General features: G+C 43.2%; 1 long non-coding RNA gene across 1 annotated transcript in view; it reads left to right on the top strand.

The window, feature by feature from the left end:
• LOC140071316 (uncharacterized) overlaps window positions 1–17017 on the top strand; it is a 30932-nt gene extending 13915 nt beyond the window's left edge. Inside the window, exons 2-4 of the long non-coding RNA XR_011849112.1 lie at window positions 1200–1328; window positions 15427–15575; window positions 15807–17017. This is a non-coding gene — a long non-coding RNA (uncharacterized lncRNA). The remainder of the gene's footprint in view (window positions 1–1199; window positions 1329–15426; window positions 15576–15806) is intronic.
• The last annotated feature ends 1609 nt before the right edge of the window (window positions 17018–18626 follow it).

Here is an 18626-nt window from a genome sequence, read left to right as displayed (position 1 = left end):
GCATTGGATAGAACTGGGAGACTTTCATTGACCTTTTGTATGAAATATTGTAGTTTGTACAAATATTGCACATGTAATTCCCTCTCTGTACAGCGGAGGGCAGTAGAGCTCCAGACGGAAGCTGATGGTCTAGTTCAGTGATGGCAAACCTTTTAGACACCAAGTGCCCAAACTACAACCAAAACCCACATATTTTTCGCAAAGTGCCAATGCGTCAATTTAAGCAGTAACTTATTTCTCCCTGCTCTGTCACAGGTTTAAAGTATATAGGCACCTGAGGACACCAATACAGTAGAAAGAAGAAGTTTGGATTATCATTGTAGCTTCCTTCTAGGGTCCTGGGCTGCCTGGGACCGCAAGAGGCCTTCAGTCCTGTCTGACGAACTCTGTGCTGGGGTGATGGCTCGGGTGCCCATAGAGAGGGCTCCGAGTGCCACCTCTGGCACCCGTGCCATAGGTTCGCCATCACTGGTCTAGTTAGTATATGGCGTATTCCTGGTGCTGGAGCCATTATACAGTGCAGGCTCCCCACTGCTATACACAAGATCTCTCTGACCCCTTTAATTGTGACATGTACAATGATTGCAGCAGAGGATAAGGGTCATATCCAGAGTTCAGCAGTGTGAGGGCACACCCTCAGTTACAATCTGAAATATACATCCATATATCACAGTCCTGCTGCTTCTAACAACATTTTATAAAAGTATGATTACACATCTCTCCCAGTAACAATAGCTAAAACTGGCTGCAGGAAGCACAGCAGTGTGAGGACACACCCATAGTGCACTTGGAGAAGGTACAATCCTGGAACATTAACGTATATATATCACATCCTTGCTGCTACTAACAGCATACACACAAAGGTATAATTGCATATCTTTCCAGGGCCGTTACCTAACACTGGCCTCAGAGAGCACAGAGCACAACAGTGTGAGGACATAACTTAAGTACACTTGGTGAAGCTACAGTCCAGGAATATAAATCCATATTTCATAGTCCTGCTGCTACTAACAACATAATGGTCTGATTACACATGTCTCCAGGCACAATACATTTCGCTGGCTGCAGACTGCATGGTTACACCTGCTGACAGGTTCTCTTTTAAAGTTCACACCCATCCCGAGCATCACAATATACTTCCTGGGCAGCAGAGCTTACAATTAATATCATGTGCACTTTTTGCTTTGGACTATTTTTAGGCCTGGATATAGGAATCGGGATCCATGTCATCTGCTCTGTATCACCACAAGACGACCTCCTGCGGATAAGGTCGTGATGGAAGAAGACGGCTGACTAGTCACAGCAGGAGGACTCCGAGGGTCTCCAGGGTCTGTCACTTCATATCATTGATTGTTTTACACTTTGCCAAAGTTTTGTAACATTTCATATAAGTGAAGCGAAAAAAAAATATGCAGAAGAGACATAAAAACTCAGAACAATTGATATTTGGACATAAAACAACATTCTTTTAAATAATTGTTACATTTCTTCATGATGTTCTCTAAATTGCTCTAAAATTCTAACACAGTGCTCCAAACCCCCTGCTTGTTTCCTGCAAGAAGAGAAAGTGAATAATGAAATTCTGTCTTCCTGCAGCCACCACTAGAGGGAGTTTAGGTGTTCGCTGGAAATAGAGTTGAAGTTGTGTGAATTGAGCTCCCCCTAGTGGTGACATCAAATAATAGAATTGTAATGTTATCTCTTTTATAAGGTTTTCCAGGACTTTTATGTTTTATACCAGGCAGCCCCGTCATTCAATTTACATCAAACACAATTGTAAGCAAACGTTTGTAGTGGCCAGGTTGTGGTTCCAGAGACCCCTGAGAACAGAACATTAATAGGGAAGTCGGGTGTGGGACAATTTTTTTCTTCCTCCATCACTCTAAATTCTCTCAGTCCTCTTGCTAGAGCCATGCCGACTGTAGCTCATTACATGACATTACATAGAAGTCTATGGAGAGGTGGAGGGAGGATTGAGTAGTAGCTAAGTGAAGGAGACACCAAGGACACAAGAAAGGTTACTGGAGCTAATAGAAAGTTTCTATCTCACCCCAAGTGCTTTATTTAGTTCAATATTTCTCTGTAACGCCCTATATGATCCTGATGATGCTCCGAAGAGTAAGTTATGGAGAAGTTTCCTCCTCTACTGTCTGTGTGCGGTGTATGGGAGACATCATAGCATCTGGTCTCCAGCCTGCGGCACTGAGTCAGCTGAGAGCTTGAGATTCTTCTACAGAGTAAAAGTCCTATGATGGCTAGAAATGTTATTGTTCTGGTACATACAAGGAACCATTGACTTATGCAACATAGGTTGGGAGGCTAAGGCGTAAAGTAAATGTCCACTAACTTTTTAACAAGCTTTGTATACATTTACTGTACACATGAATATTATAGACTTTGTATTTCCTCTTATGTTCCTTTCTAAATTTAATTGGCTCCTCGTATGCTTTTTTTTTCCTGGTAAAAAGAAAGAATCCCATCGGAGCTCGGAGATCCTGGATCTGTCAGTTCATATCACTGATTAACACTTTTGTAACATTTCACATAAATGACTTTCGGTTCATCTTGCTAGCAAGATGGAATGCAGCAGAATTCATGAAGAAATGTAACAATTATTTCAAACAAAGTTGTGTTCTGTCCAAATATGTCCCATTGTCCTGTGTTTTTAAGGCCTGGGAAAGCAGGGGGGGGGGGCAGTGTAACAGCCTGTGAATCTGCAGCACCGAGGGGATTTGTTCACTGCCCCAGTAGCCTTTCAGGCACATTAGCATAATTATAAAAGTTGATGTTAGAAGGGAGGAGGCCATGGATAATAAATATAAGATTACCACAGTCCGGGTACCTGGATCTATGAGTAATGTCCCTGGTTTATCAGGATGGATTCTGATGGGAGATTTCCTTTAAAGAGAACCTCATCATATAAGGAATCAAATGTCCTCTTTACAATTCTTTTTTTGGGTGACATCTCACCCGTTTACCTATAAAAAATAAAAATAAATACATCTCCGACTAAGTCATATGCAAGCTAGCGGGAAAAAAAAAAGTTTAGAGTCTCCAGGGGGGTTAGTAAGTTCAGACGCCCCCTATCTTCTATTCTATAGGAACTATATTCACTTCAGACCTCCCTCTCCCTGCAGCCTCTAAACTTGACTCGTTTCAGACAAAACATGACTTTACTCTGGTCATTTTCAAATTAATTTTTTTATAAGTAAACAGGTAAACAATTTTACATAAAAGAAGGAATTATGGGACATCTTATCCCCTACTGGAGGGGGGCTGGGAGTTTGATGGGGTCAAATCTGGTGACTTCTGGGACAAATCTGCTGTCATTGACTATATCCTTACTTTTAGATGGCTGAAGATTGTATCCAACACATAGAAGCAGGGGCTATAAATCCGTCAGGTTTTTGGAGACGTCCCCTATAGTATATATAATTGGGGGGCACAGACTATCAGAGCGCAGCTTTGGGAGTAACATTATAACCAGCTGCATAGGAGACCGTATTTGTGAGTCCTTCTGCATCATTAGCCGGTCCCCAGGGCTGGCAGTGGCATATGTGGCAGCCATCATGTGACCCCGTCCCGTCCTCTCCTGTGCCCTGACACAATTTTACACTCAGCAGCTGAACCGACCTTGACAAAAGAAGAGCCCCCTCCCCGGAACGGGCCGGGATAAAAGGTTACCAAACGCTGACTGTTTTCAGATTGGGATTGTAATGATTATCATTAATGAAGCCTGACACCGCAGTCTGTCTCTCATTGTGCTGCGGCCGCTGGTGGCTCTGATGGCGCCCACCGGGCCCCGGCTACCTGGCACTGGGACCCCTCTGGTGAGATTTGCCGGGCACAGCTGATCCGGTGCCGAGGATTTCACTCATTAACAATATTCTCTCTTCATATTTAGATTCCCCTCTAATACTTATTACCAGTGAATAGAGCTCCATCAGCATCACAGCGCCCCGGGTCAGCTGGCAGAGGGTAATCCTCTTAAAAAATTAAGGAATACATAATTTTATGAGTCCCTGATGTAGGACGGATCGGCTAATAAGTTTGATATAAATCTCCTATTGATCCTCCCTAAACAATGGGGGCTAATACTCCGCACGCCTCCCGTCTTAAAGAGCCCACCGCGATTAAGGGCAGACGAATTTCTCATGTGAACGTACGGGAGACAAATTTCCGCAGACAGGAGATGTCTTCCTCTGGGGATGAAAGGCGGGACGGCAGCTGTAGGGGGCGCCACTAGCAACAAAGTGTGTGCGATAAACCCTGACAATGACTTATTAATTGGCTTTTAGGTAACACAAAATAAAAAAAATTAAAGGCATAAGGAGATTATAGAGGAGGGTCCTGCACACAGCGCAAAATGTAAGGCTTCCATCCACCCTGTCTCTTAAAGGGGTGGTTTAGTGGACCCTTAATCAATGTTTGTTACAGGATCGGTTAGATTAGTGGGGTGAGACACCCAGGACCCTTACTGATTTATATGGAAAGGTCATCAGTATTAAGATTGCAGACTAGAAAACACCTTTCGTAATACTCGTGCCTATTAATCTCTCAATCAAGGACCCCTCAGTGTGATAGGACCCCCCCTTTAGCCACAACACTGGGCTCCCCCCAATTGAGCTCCGCGTAATACTACGAGTAATGCACCTTCTGGTGGTTTATACAAATAATTGGATTACAATTCCTTAGTACAGGCGGTCCCCCACTTAAGGAAACCCGACTTACAGACGGCCCCTAGTTACAGACGGACCCCTCTGCCGACTGTGATCTCGGGAGAAGGTCTCTGGATGCTATTACTATAGTCCCGGATTGCAAATAATCGGCTGTAAGGTGTCTGTAATGAAGTTTTATGGATAACCCTTGGTCCCATTCCAGTAAAACCTTTAGAAAATCCAATTGTCACTGGGGCAAAAATTTTTTTTTTTGTCTGGAACTACAATTCTAAAATGTACAGTTTCGACTTGCATACAAATTCAACTTAAGAACAAACCCATGGAATCTATCTTGTGCGCAAATCGGTGACCACCTGTACAATGAGACTCTAACGACGCCCATATACCTTCAAAAGGTGTTGGTTCTGATTTTCCCATACACATGCATGCCTGGCATAGCAGAGGGTGCATGTGCTGCATGCACATGTGTTAATCCCTTTGGGACGCAGCCTTTTTTTCATTCATTTTCCGCTCCTCACTTGTCACCTCGCTTGTCACACATTCCTAAAGACAGCATTACATATTCCAATGGAATATTCTAATGGGAAGCTGGAAAAAAAAATCCAAATGCAGTGAAATTAATGAAAAACACATTTGCGCCATTTTCTTATGGCCTCAGTTTTTACGGCTTTCAGTGTACTTTATTTTTTGGTTCAGTATGATCACCAGGTATTATTATTGTGTTTTCATTTCTAATTTATTATTAATATTATTATTATTACGAGATGAGCTGACATATTCATTGCTAGCATTTTGCTGACTGTGCTACCTTTTTAGATCACTTTTTATTATGTATTTTTTATATGTTGCAATGTCTATAGGGAAAAATTTAATGTATCCAGTCAGGGCACTGTAGGGGCATTGTAGAACTTTGTGCAACCTAGAATTTGTATGGATACATGGCGTTCTATCTTCACATATCTCCGCAAGTTCTGCCAACTTGTCGGTTATGTGTATTACAGGTTGGCTGGGTAAGTCCATGTAAAATATTTAATACATTGAAGATTAATTATAACCCCTTGCCCCACCTGGATGTATAGGAACGTCATGGTGCGGCAAGGGGTGTAGGAAGTGGGCTCACGGGCTGAGCCCTCTCCATACTCACCGGGTGTTTGCTGCATATTGCAGTAAATTCCCATTTCTAACACCGACGATCGGTGCTAGCAGCTTTGCCAGAGGCATCTAACAGCTGGTGACACGTGGGGCTGAGATCGTCACTCCCCGTGACGTCATTGGGGAGTGACAATCCATCACCATCACAGCCTGGGGATCTTTGTAACAGATCTGCAGAAATGAGATCCTTATAATGTGCCAGTTGCACATTGTAACGGAACTTGTGCAAAAATGCCATATACTGCTATACTGTAGGTGAAAGTACCCTAGGGAGTCTAAAAAATGTTAAAAAAAAAATTAATAGAAAAAAGTTTAAATTGCTCCTTTTGCCTAGGACTGATATAAAAATCATAAATATATTGGGTATAATCCGTCCCAATATATCAATATATAAAAAACGGTTATTCCCAGCAGTAAACCCCGTAACGGAGAATAGCGCCCAAATGTCCAAAATGCCACTTTTTTTGCCATTTTGTAACGCATATAAAAAGTTTAATAAAAAAACGATCAAAAGGTCATACCAAAATGGTATCCATATCATATTGTCCCGCAAAAAATGACACCTTACACATCTCCATACACCGATGTTTGAAAAAGTTATTAGCCTCAGAAAAATGTCAAAATGAAGATTTTTTTTTTTTGCACAAAAGATTTACATTTTTTTAAAAAATCTATATAAATTTTTTGATATTTTCATTTGATAAAATAACCAGGAGTGAATTGAAGAAGTTTCGACAATCAAAATGGTCCATGGTTTGGGGATCTTATTCGGTGACTTGTGATGTATTTGGACTTTATGGGGGTCATTTACTAAGGGCCCGATTCGCGTTTTCCCGACGTGTTACCTGAATATTTCCGATTTGCGCCGATTGTACCTGAATTGCCCCGGGATTGTGGCGCACGCGATTGGATTGTGGCGCATCGGCGCCGGCATGCACGCGACGGAAATCGGGGGGCGTGGCCGAACAAAAACCCGACGTATTCGGAAAAACCACCGCATTTAAGAACGGAAAATGTGTTGCTCGGGGCGCGCTTACCTGCACTCAGCCGGCCTCGGTGAATTCCGGCGCGTTCAGATACCTTTCAGCGCAGCAGCGCCACCTGGTGGACAGCGGAGGAACTACCTTATTAAATCCCGGCCGGACCCGAATCCAGCGCAGAGAACGCGCCGCTGGATCGCGAATGGACCGGGTAAGTAAATCTGCCCCAATGTCTCCATTTTCACTGAAGATCAATTGGAGAACAATTGCCTAAATGTCCGGGTAGTGCAGAGAATCTCCCTGGGTAATCGTATCAACTCTGCAGCTGAAACTGCCGCTAGTTCAGCACTGAACATGGTAAGGATCTGTCTCGTGGTACAGCATTTCCACTGAAAGCCCACTCTTCAGTGACCAAGCCTCTCATCAGCAGAAAGAATAATAAGGCTACACTCACCTTTACTGAGGAGCATGGTGTGTGGACCGCAATTCATTTTAGTGATGAAAGCAAGTCTAATTTATTTAGATCTGATGGAAAACCTTATGTTCATAGACAAACTGGAGAAAAACTGAATCCAAAGTGTTTTGAAGAAGTCAGTGAAAGGTGGTGGAGGAAGTGTCAAGGTTTGGGGAATGTTTTCTGCAGCAGGAGTTTGACCTACATGGCAGAGTGAATGCAACTGTGTATCAGAACCTTCTTCAACAACAAGTGGTCCCTTCCCTCTGTTCATCGCTCAATCAGCAGCAAATTTAATGCAGGATAAAGCCCCCTGCCACAAGCAAAACTGGGGAAAGCATGAAATGGCCACAGTCCTGATCTAAACCCAACAGAAAACCTCTGGAAAATCCATGGTAAAGTTATAGCCAATAATCCCACAGTAGTCACAGAATTGTGGAAGAGGCTGGAAGAAGAGCCGAGTGGAATCGCAGCAGATCCTTGTGAGAAACTAGTGATGTCCTGTGCCCGGTGCTGAGGTCCTGTGCACTCCCTACGGATTGGTGACTGGTGGGACCTACAGAGAGTGTGATTATAATCTCGGTGCTCCAGTCATTGCTGTTCTCTAATAATCATCATCACATTTACTGCAGAATAGAGGTTTTACGTTGATATTTGGGTTATTTTGTAAAACACTGCTCTAGTGGCCTGATGAGCCCTTACAAAAATCCATCCAATGTTCAATGGAGATTGCATTTACCGTATTTTTGCGAGATGGAAGAAAAGATCACTCATAGTTCTCTAATTTTGATCTCCAGTGTATATAAGAGAAAAGATGGCTGCCCCCGCCGATTGTGGTGGGACTGGCCAACTAACTCTAATTCTCTTCTCCCTATGTAAAAACACATGCATGCTCAGCCAAACCAATCGTGTAAGTGTATTAGGAGACATTGACACCTTTTCGAGTTGAAACTTTTCAATCTTCTCAATCTTTTTGGACTATGATCCTCATCTTGGATCTCATGTTCTTTTGACTTTGTGGGTTGTCCCACAAAGCTCCACAAAAAAAACTAAAATTTTCCAAAAAGTTCTACTTGGGCACCTGCAGTCTGACAGATGTTGCCTCAAACAAAAAACCCCCAATTTGTAGAGCATGGGGTAAGATCACAGCCGAGACTCCCACCAATGTGTCCCCTCCTGACAGACACCTGTACTAGCGATGTGTCAGCCGGAGAGGAATGCTGTTAGGCGAGCGGTAATCCCATAATCTGCTCATTTGCATACTCCTCATTAGCTGATTAGACCTGAACGAGGCCTGGCCCGCCTGGGTGGCTGAGTAAATGAACTTTACATGGAGGGAAAGCAGGACCTGCATGTGTGCCAGGGGATTAGAACTTGTGTGAACTGTTGTTGCCATATTCTCCAGACTGGATCACAGTAATTGGATAGGTGGAGCAATGGTGGATCCATTGGTCGGGTGTTTGCACAGGACAGACTTAATTTTGTTTCCTCCGCTCGGCGTCCTTTGTGTGGCGTCCGTGCTTTGTCTCCGCGAGCCCTTAGCACCTCTGTGTTTTGGGGACGCTAAGTCTCTTCTGCTACATGAGAAAAGAAACCAGGAGATTTGGGCAGAAATGTAACACTCAGGCCGGTCTCAAGTGCCACTTGAGATGATCGTAATCATCTTAGGCCGATGCCGATGAGGAATGGTATCCATAAACACCTCCGCGCTCCGGACAAGAGCTTTATTTGATGACTACATTGGGATTTAACAATCCCGAGGCATCAAACAATCCAGCCGCCTACTTACAAGCGAGATGAATACTTTGTAAAAGTTTGTTGGGCTCAGGACCCATTGTCCCCCGTAAGTTATTTTAATGCAGAAGAAATGAGAAGTCAGGCCGCCCGCCCGCACTGTTTATGCAGCTGGAGTCGCCATTGGCCTCCACAGGTCTGAACAGTAGCTAAGCCTCTCCGGGGGAAGCTCAAGTTTTGTTCCTTATGTTGGTTTAACAATGAAGATCAAGCCATTTTGTTGGAAATTCTTGCAGTCTTTTTATATGCAACGATCTGGATTTAGATTACCTGACAAGAAACCCCATGGAAGGTTAATGGAAAAGCGTCATCCTCTGCGGACAATGGAACCCATTAGTAGAGAGAGGAGACAAGTTGTACAATTTTATCATCATCTCAGATCGGGCCAGACTCCAATATCAGTATTTTACACAAATATAATCAAATAGATAATATTACTAATCCTGAGCTGTATCCTGTATTATACTCCAGAGCTGCACTCACTATTCTGCTGCTGGTGCAGTCACTGTGTACATACATGACATTACTTATCCTGTACTGATCCTGAATTACATCCTGTATTATACCCCAGAGCTGCACTCACTATTCTGCTGCTGGTGCAGTCACTGTGTACATACATGACATTACTTATCCTGTACTGATCCTGAGTTACATCCTGTATTATACCCCAGAGCTGCACTCACTACCTGCTGCTGGTGCAGTCACTGTGTACATACATGACATTACTTATCCTGTACTGATCCTGAGTTACATCCTGTATTATACTCCAGAGCTGCACTCACTATTCTGCTGCTGGTGCAGTCACTGTGTACATACATGACATTACTTATCCTGTACTGATCCTGAGTTACATCCTGTATTATACCCCAGAGCTGTACTCACTATTCTGCTGCTGGTGCAGTCACTGTGTACATACATGACATTACTTATCCTGTACTGATCCTGAGTTACATCCTGTATTATACCCCAGAGCTGCACTCACTACCTGCTGCTGGTGCAGTCACTGTGTACATACATGACATTACTTATCCTGTACTGATCCTGAGTTACATCCTGTATTATACTCCAGAGCTGCACTCACTATTCTGCTGCTGGTGCAGTCACTGTGTACATACATGACATTACTTATCCTGTACTGATCCTGAGTTACATCCTGTATTATACCCCAGAGCTGCACTCACTATTCTGCTGCTGGTGCAGTCACTGTGTACATACATGACATTACTTATCCTGTACTGATCCTGAGTTACATCCTGTATTATAACCCAGAGCTGCACTCACTATTCTGCTGCTGGTGCAGTCACTGTGTACATACATGACATTACTTATCCTGTACTGTTCTTGAGTTACATTCTGTATTGCACTACATATCCTCCAATAATAGTAACCAGACTACTCCCCATTGATGTTTACCGCCCGTTGTCAGTCAATCTTGACTGACTGTCTTTGCTATACACTCATCATGTATCCATCAACCACACATGGGCAGGGTTCAGTAGTGATATTGGATCAGCAATGCCTGGTAGTCTTCAGAAGTTTCCCGACTGCTGTAGGAATGATCTCCTTTTGGGGGAGCTTTTCTATTACCCTCATATGTGAAACATCTTTTGACCAGTTATGATAAATGGTCTTAAAAAAAAGTTATTGAAAAAACAAAGCCATTAGGAGCGTTTGGCTATCCACAGGATGGGGTCTAACTTGATGATCGTGGGTATCTCAATGATCAGACCCCCACAGATCACAAAAATGAGGGGTCCGATGGGGTCCCATGTACAGTCATGGCCATAAGTTTTGAGAATGATACAAATGTTAATTTTTACAAAGTCTACTGCATCAGGTTTTATAATGGCAATTTGCATATACTCCAGAATATTATAAAGAGGGATCAGCTTAACAGCAATTAATTGCAAAGTTGATATTTGGCTAGAAAATGAACTTTTTTCCCCCAAAACACATTTCAACTTCATTGCAGGCACATTAAAAGGAGCAGCTAACATGGTTTCAGTGATGTCTCCAGTAACACAGGTGTGGGTGGTGATGAGGACAGGGGTGGAGATCAATCTGTCATGATTAAGTAAGAATCACACCACTGGACACTTTAAAAGGAGGCTGGTGTTTGGAATAATTGTTTCTCTTCTGCTAACCATGGTTATCTCTAAAGAAACACGTGCAGTCATCATTGCACGGCACAAAACTGGCCTAACAGGGAAGAGTATCGCAGCTCGAAAGATTGCACCTCAGTCAACAATCCATCACATCATCAAGGAATTCAAGGAGAGAGGTTCCATTGTTGAACAAAAGGCTTCAGGGCACCCAAGAAGGACCAGCAAGCACCAGGACCGTCTCTTTGGGATGGGGCTCCCAGCAGTGCAGAGCTTGCTCAGGAATGGCAGCAGGCAGGTGTGAGGCATCTGCACGCACTGTGACACTGCGGAGACTCCTGGAGCAAGGCCTGGTGTCCAGGAGGGCAGCAAAGAAGCCACTTCTCTCCAGGAAACCATCAGGGACAGACTGATATTCTGCACAAGGTACACGGAGTGGACTACTGAGGACTGGGGGAAATTCATTTTCTCTGATGAATCCCCTTTCCGATTGTTTGGAACATCTGGAAAACAGCTTGTTGGGAGAAGACTAGGTGAGCGATACCACCAGTCTTGTCTCATGCCAACTGTAAAGCATCCTGCAACCATTCATGTGTGGGGCGGCTTCTCAGCCAAGGGAATCGGCTCTCTCACAGTCTTGCCTAAAAACTCATCCATGAATAAAGAATGGGACCAGAATCTCCTCCAAGAGCAACTTCTCCCAACCGTCCAAGAGCAGTTTGGTGATCAGCAATGCCTTCTCCAGCCTGATGGAGCACCTTGCCATAAAGCAAAGGGGAGAACTAAATGGCTCAGGGAACAAAACATAGAGATTTTGGTTCCATGGCTTGTAAACTCCCCAGATCTTAATCCCATTGATCAATCATCAAGAGACGGGGGGGACAAACAAAAACCAACATATTGTAACAAAATGCAAGCAGTGATTGTGCAGGATTGGGTCCAGAAGGTGATGAGAGCTGCCAGGGAGAATTGCAGAGGTCCTGAAGAAGAAGGGACAACACTGCAAATACTGACTTGCTGCAGTAACTCCTTCTAACTGTCAATAAAAGCTTTTGTTACTCATAATATGATTGCACTTGTATTTCTTTATGTGATAAACACATCTGACAAACCAGAGGGCAACAGATCATGTGAACATATAATATTTGTGTCATTCTCAAAACTGATAGCCATGACTGTACCTGAGTCGGACCCCTGTAGTCGCTCCATGCGAGTAATGGAGCAGATGGCCTTTCATGACTGTTCTGCTCTATGCCGACGGAAATTGCCCCAGAACATCAGATATTCTGGGGGGCAGGAGGCGGCGGCGATCATGGTGGCAGCAAATATAGAAGCCCTATAGATGCTGCGGTCATGTTGGACCACGATGCATACTCAAGGCGTCTTCCACCCTTTAATTATAAAGCTTCGTAAATATCTTCACTATAGATTCCAACTTATGCTCCCAATTATCTAAATCCTTCTATTCTTCCTTTCATAGACCCGTATTTAATCTTAATTCTTTGGGCAATACAGGAACCTGAAGCCTGAGCCGATCACAGAAATTTCGCTGGTAAGACACATTTTCAAACAAAAATTTTACCCAAACTTTGGCCAGACATTACACAAATTTTCTCTTTCAAAAAGACACTCGGAGGCTTCTTCCACCCTTTATTAATAAATCTCCTTAGGTATCCTCCACCCCCAACCCTTTCCCCCCCCGTGTATAATCCCAATATTCTGGATCCAGCCTGTCATGGACCCATATTTGGTCTTTCCATTAGTTAGAGGCTTACGATATGCACTTGCTGGAGCAACCCATGTCTGATGTAATAACCTGAACACTGAACTGACCACAAACTTTTTAGGCTATGGGTCTGGTAGTCTTTACGAAGAGGCCACTCATTAAGATGATCCCTACAACAACCAAATATTTTTACCAAATTTTGGCCAGAATTTACACAAATTTGCTACGTCAAAAATCCAAAAATTAATTTCAAATTGTCAAGGCATCTACCACCCTTTCATTATAAATCTCCTTAAATATTCCCCACCCATATTCTTAGTGTAGGCTCCTGTTTTTCCAGTTCTAGCAGTTCATAGACTCCTATTTAGATGAAAACAGAATCTGACCTCTAATAGTCAGAGGCTAATGTTATGTTCTTAATAGGGTGACCTATGTCCAATATAGGAAGCTGAACCCTGAGCCGACCACAGACATTTAGGATATGGGTCGGGCAGTCTTTCAAAAACAAATCCAAACCTTCGTTTTGGCTGTTTCTTACAACAATCAAAAACTTTACCCAAATTTTGTCCCGTATTTACACAAGTTTTCTCCTTTTAAAACTCCAAGAAGCCACTTCATATCTTTAAATATCGTCCACCCTTTTATTATAAATATCTGCACTGTAAATGCCAACATTTGCTCTGCCCCTCCACCCCCCGGACCCCCTCCTCAATGTATGACACCAGTGTTTGACTTTTTTTTTTTTACTAGTCTGATCTGTCATTGCCCTGAACAGCTAAACAGGTCCCAGCCCTTATTGATCTCTCAATTTATCTTTTCTTAACTCGTTTTTCACCGTCTGGTGCTGTGTGTTCAAGGTATTGAGGCCAAGCACCCGTCTGTTCATATTGTCCTGACTGGTTAGGCTTGGAAATAAAAAAAAGAGAGAGGGGAGCAGGTGGTGTGACTAAAGTAGACCCTCGACAGAATAGGAGAACCTCGGCTCTAACCAGCCAGCTATCTCCTCCCTCCAACTGTTCCACATTGAAGCACTGAACTGTGGCACTACAGTCCGACTTTAACACAACCGCCTTACAAACCAGCAAGAATTTCCTTTTGTCAAAGTCTCTTTGTTAATCGACAGACTGAAGAGGAGGGGAAAGGGGGGGGGGGGTCCTCAAAGTAAGTGTATTTTAATATGTATGGAGAATGAGTGCCGTGCAAACGCCAGTCATGGGAGATTATACAATATGACTACAGATGCTTCATTTCATAAATATTTAGAAGATTGGACGCTGCTTCCTCAAAGTCGCAACATTGTGTTCCGATAGGACAATGGGGGGAGGGGGGGGGGTTAAGGATAGGGATCTGTCAATAATAAGGGAGGCAAATTAACCTAATATGGGTGATACGCGAGACTGGGCATCAAAATGGAAAGCGGTTATTTCATCAATGTTTTGCATCGCTTTAGAATTTTCTTTAGAATGAAAATTGCAACAATTTTGAATTATTTAGGATCATGTTGCAAATATGTTGCAAAAAAATTTGAAATGCTCAAATATCATTACATAATATTCAGGTGCAGTTCTACTGGTGACGACTATGTCTTACAATTGTTTGCAATGTACAGTCATAGTGCACAATTCTCCTTTGTGTATGGTTTTAGGACGCCGGTGACTTGGATATGCAGAATCCTGGTATCGCAGGGACCAAATAAGAGCCAATATTGGAGATCTGTTCAGGTCTATGTCAGTGTGGGCTCATTCACTGTGCACATGGTGGCTCTACAAGCCCCCATCTATGTACAACAGCATATTACAGATATATTCTCCCTACACATGGAGAATCCAATGCAACCACATTTGTTTCCTTAAAGATTTCATGTCATTCCGACTTTCATGGAATTGGGGAGTTTGACAGAAGTAGAGATGAGCCGACTCCGTTTTGTGTTCGGCCGCACAACCAGCACTTATTGACGGAATGGCAACCAAATTGGCAATTTGGCAAATTGATGCCCATGGATATGATTGGCCAGGGGTGCTACTTGCATCAGCAGATCCCCCCCACACCATCACACCCAACAGTGTCACCAGCAGACCCCCCCCACACCATCACACCCAACAGTGTCACCAGCAGACCCCCCCCCCCACACCATCACACCCAACAGTGTCACCAGCAAAGCTCCCCAGACCGTACACATACCCTTTAAAAATGTATTAAAGCGCAATAAAACCTGTTGAAATGTTGGTACCACTGTAATCATACTGAGCCTACAAGAATGTGACGCAAACACGCAAACTTTTTTTTTTTCCCCCAATTTTTCCACATTTGGAATTTTTTTTCCAGTTTCCCTGTACATGGCATGGAATCATATATAATGCCACGGAGAAGTACAATTTGTTACGCACAAAATAAGCCCCCACACAGTTCTGTACACGGTAAAATGAAGGATTTTTTAAGATGGAGAGCGAGAAATGAGCAAAAAAACCCTGCGTCCTTCATGGGTCAAAGTAATGACTGTCGCTTGTTTTTCTTAGCTGCTTTTTTCTCGCCATAATAGAAATTCTACCAGTCTATTCAGTAGGACGATCAGCCGTGTATCCACCGGACTCCTGCACAACACAACTGATGCTCCCAACCCCATTTATAGGACAAGAAATCCCACTTATTACACCTGACAGGGCACCTGTGATTTGAGAACCATTTCAGGTGACTACCTCTTGTATCTCATCATGAGAAGCCAACAGTGTGCAAAGCAGTAATCACAGCAAAAGGAACCTAGTATATAAGACAGATTCTCAGTTGTTTTACACTTTTTGTTAATGTAATGTGATAATTCATAGTTTTCTTGCCTTCAGAGTGAATTTACAATTTTTATAGTCATGAAAATAACACCTTTGAATGAAGTGTGTCCAAACTTTTGTCCTGTACTGTCTATAGCTAAGCTGATGGTTTGTTCAACTGGGCAATAAAGAATGAGAAGAGGACCTAGGACTGAGCCCGGAGGGACCCACACACTGAGAGGAAGATGAGAAGAGAAAGATCCAGAGAAGGAGACACTGAAAGTGCGGTCAGAGAGATGGGAAGAACACCAAGAGAGTGCAGCGTCCTTTACTCTAATGGAGCGAAGCCTCCTAAGGAGGAGCTGGTGGTCCACAGTATCGAACGCTGCTGATAGATCCAGGAGAATGAGGAGCGAATAGTCTCCTTTGGATTAAGCACTGAGGAGATCATTGGAGATGCATAGCAGTTTTAGTGGAGTGCATAGTACAAAAACCAGATTGTAGGGGCACGAGGAGGGAGTTATCTGATAGATAGCGGGTTAGTCGAGCATAGACCAGGAGTTTGGAGATGAAAGGCAGATTAGAGACTGGTCAGTAGTTAGTAGCACTAGAACGGTCCAGGGAAGGTTTCCTTAGTAAATCTTGGAGATCAGGTATCCTTAACATAATGGGGACCATTATGTGATGTGCACCACATTTATTATAGATCTTTTAAAAACTTTTTTTGCTTGCCTGTGATGGGTTTAGCTGCAGAAGAGAGAAGCTTTAGGATTCAACATTCAGATCTCCGACTGCACCTGCGAAAATTATATGTCACCAAATGTGGGGTTATAAAACTAGGCCAGACAGTCTAGAGGAGCACCAGATCTATCCTCCAGCATCAGACACTGATACATCTGGCATAGTTTAAGGCTGTCTAGTCTAAGTTTTTAGCTATTAGGAATTAGTAAATCCCCCTAAGGATTAATCTCTGAGATTCTTGTAGATTGTGTGTTGTAAAGATTTGTAAACCATTGACTTTTGCAGAAAAATTCAAGGATACAACAAGATTGTCCAACTGAAAAGGATCCGCATTATTGGAATAGCTGAGGGAATTCCTTAAAACAGATTAAATAGTCCAATGTTTGTTCTAAATACGTCTGCAAATGAAGGGGTAGCTTTAATTAGAAAGATGAAGTGAAGGACTTGGTGTGATCTTCATCATAAGAAACTAGGAGCCAGGGCTAAAGATTAAGTTTTTTGCTTTTGTTGGAAGAAGAATTTAGAGACTTTTGTGAAAGAAGCTGCACTGTAGACTTCATCAGGACCGAGGAGGGCTGGTGGAGAAGATGATGTAGATCTTGCATGAAAAATCAAAGGGTGGTGAAAGGGAAGAAGGTGGAACTATGGGAGAAGATATAGAATTCAAGAGAAGAAGCTTGGGCTAGTGGAGTAGATGTACAAGTCATGAGAAGAAGCTAGAGCTAGTGGAGTAGATGTACAAGTCATGAGAAGAAGCTTGGGCTAGTGGAGTAGATGTACAAGTCATGAGAAGAAGCTAGAGCTAGTGGAGTAGATGTACAAGTCATGAGAAGAAGCCAGGGCTAGTGTAGTAGATGTACAAGTCATGAGAAGAAGCTAGAGCTAGTGGAGTAGATGTACAAGTCATGAGAAGAAGCCAGGGCTAGTGTAGTAGATGTACAAGTCATGAGAAGAAGCCAGGGCTAGTGTAGTAGATGTACAAGTCATGAGAAGAAGCTTGGGCTAGTGAAGTAGATGTACAAGTCATGAGAAGAAGCTAGGGATAGTGGAGTAGATGTACAAGTCATGAGAAGAAGCTTGGGCTAGTGGAGTAGATGTACAAGTCATGAGAAGAAGCTAGAGCTAGTGGAGTAGATGTACAAGTCATGAGAAGAAGCCAGGGCTAGTGTAGTAGATGTACAAGTCATGAGAAGAAGCTAGAGCTAGTGGAGTAGATGTACAAGTCATGAGAAGAAGCCAGGGCTAGTGTAGTAGATGTACAAGTCATGAGAAGAAGCTAGAGCTAGTGGAGTAATGTACAAGTCATGAGAAGAAGCTAGGGCTAGTGGAGTAATGTACAAGTCATGAGAAGAAGCTAGGGCTAGTGGAGTAGATGTACAAGTCATGAGAAGAAGCTAGGGCTAGTGGAGTAATGTACAAGTCATGAGAAGAAGCCAGGGCTAGTGGAGTAGATGTACAAGTCATGAGAAGAAGCCAGGGCTAGTGGAGTAGATGTACAAGTCATGAGAAGAAGCCAGGGCTAGTGGAGTAGATGCACAAGTCATGAGAAGAAGCTAGGGCTAGTGGAGTAGATGTACAAGTCATGAGAAGAAGCTAGGGCTAGTGGAGTAGATGCACAAGTCTTGAGAAGAAGCTAGGGCTAGTGGAGTAGATGTACAAGTCATGAGAAGAAGCTAGGGCTAGTGGAGTAGATGTACAAGTCATGAGAAGAAGCTAGAGCTAGTGGAGTAGATGTACAAGTCATGAGAAGAAGCTAGGGCTAGTGGAGTAGATGTACAAGTCATGAGAAGAAGCTTGGGCTAGTGGAGTAGATGTACAAGTCATGAGAAGAAGCTAGAGCTAGTGGAGTAGATGTACAAGTCATGAGAAGAAGCCAGGGCTAGTGTAGTAGATGTACAAGTCATGAGAAGAAGCCAGGGCTAGTGTAGTAGATGTACAAGTCATGAGAAGAAGCTTGGGCTAGTGGAGTAGATGTACAAGTCATGAGAAGAAGCTAGGGATAGTGGAGTAGATGTACAAGTCATGAGAAGAAGCTTGGGCTAGTGGAGTAGATGTACAAGTCATGAGAAGAAGCTAGAGCTAGTGGAGTAGATGTACAAGTCATGAGAAGAAGCCAGGGCTAGTGTAGTAGATGTACAAGTCATGAGAAGAAGCTTGGGCTAGTGGAGTAGATGTACAAGTCATGAGAAGAAGCTAGGGCTAGTGGAGTAGATGTACAAGTCATGAGAAGAAGCTA

This window comes from Engystomops pustulosus, chromosome 7 (assembly GCF_040894005.1).
Source record: "Engystomops pustulosus chromosome 7, aEngPut4.maternal, whole genome shotgun sequence".
NCBI classification, from domain to species: Eukaryota; Metazoa; Chordata; class Amphibia; order Anura; family Leptodactylidae; genus Engystomops; species Engystomops pustulosus.
Note: the sequence above shows the minus strand (reverse complement) of the source record. Positions and strands in the feature narration are given on the sequence as shown.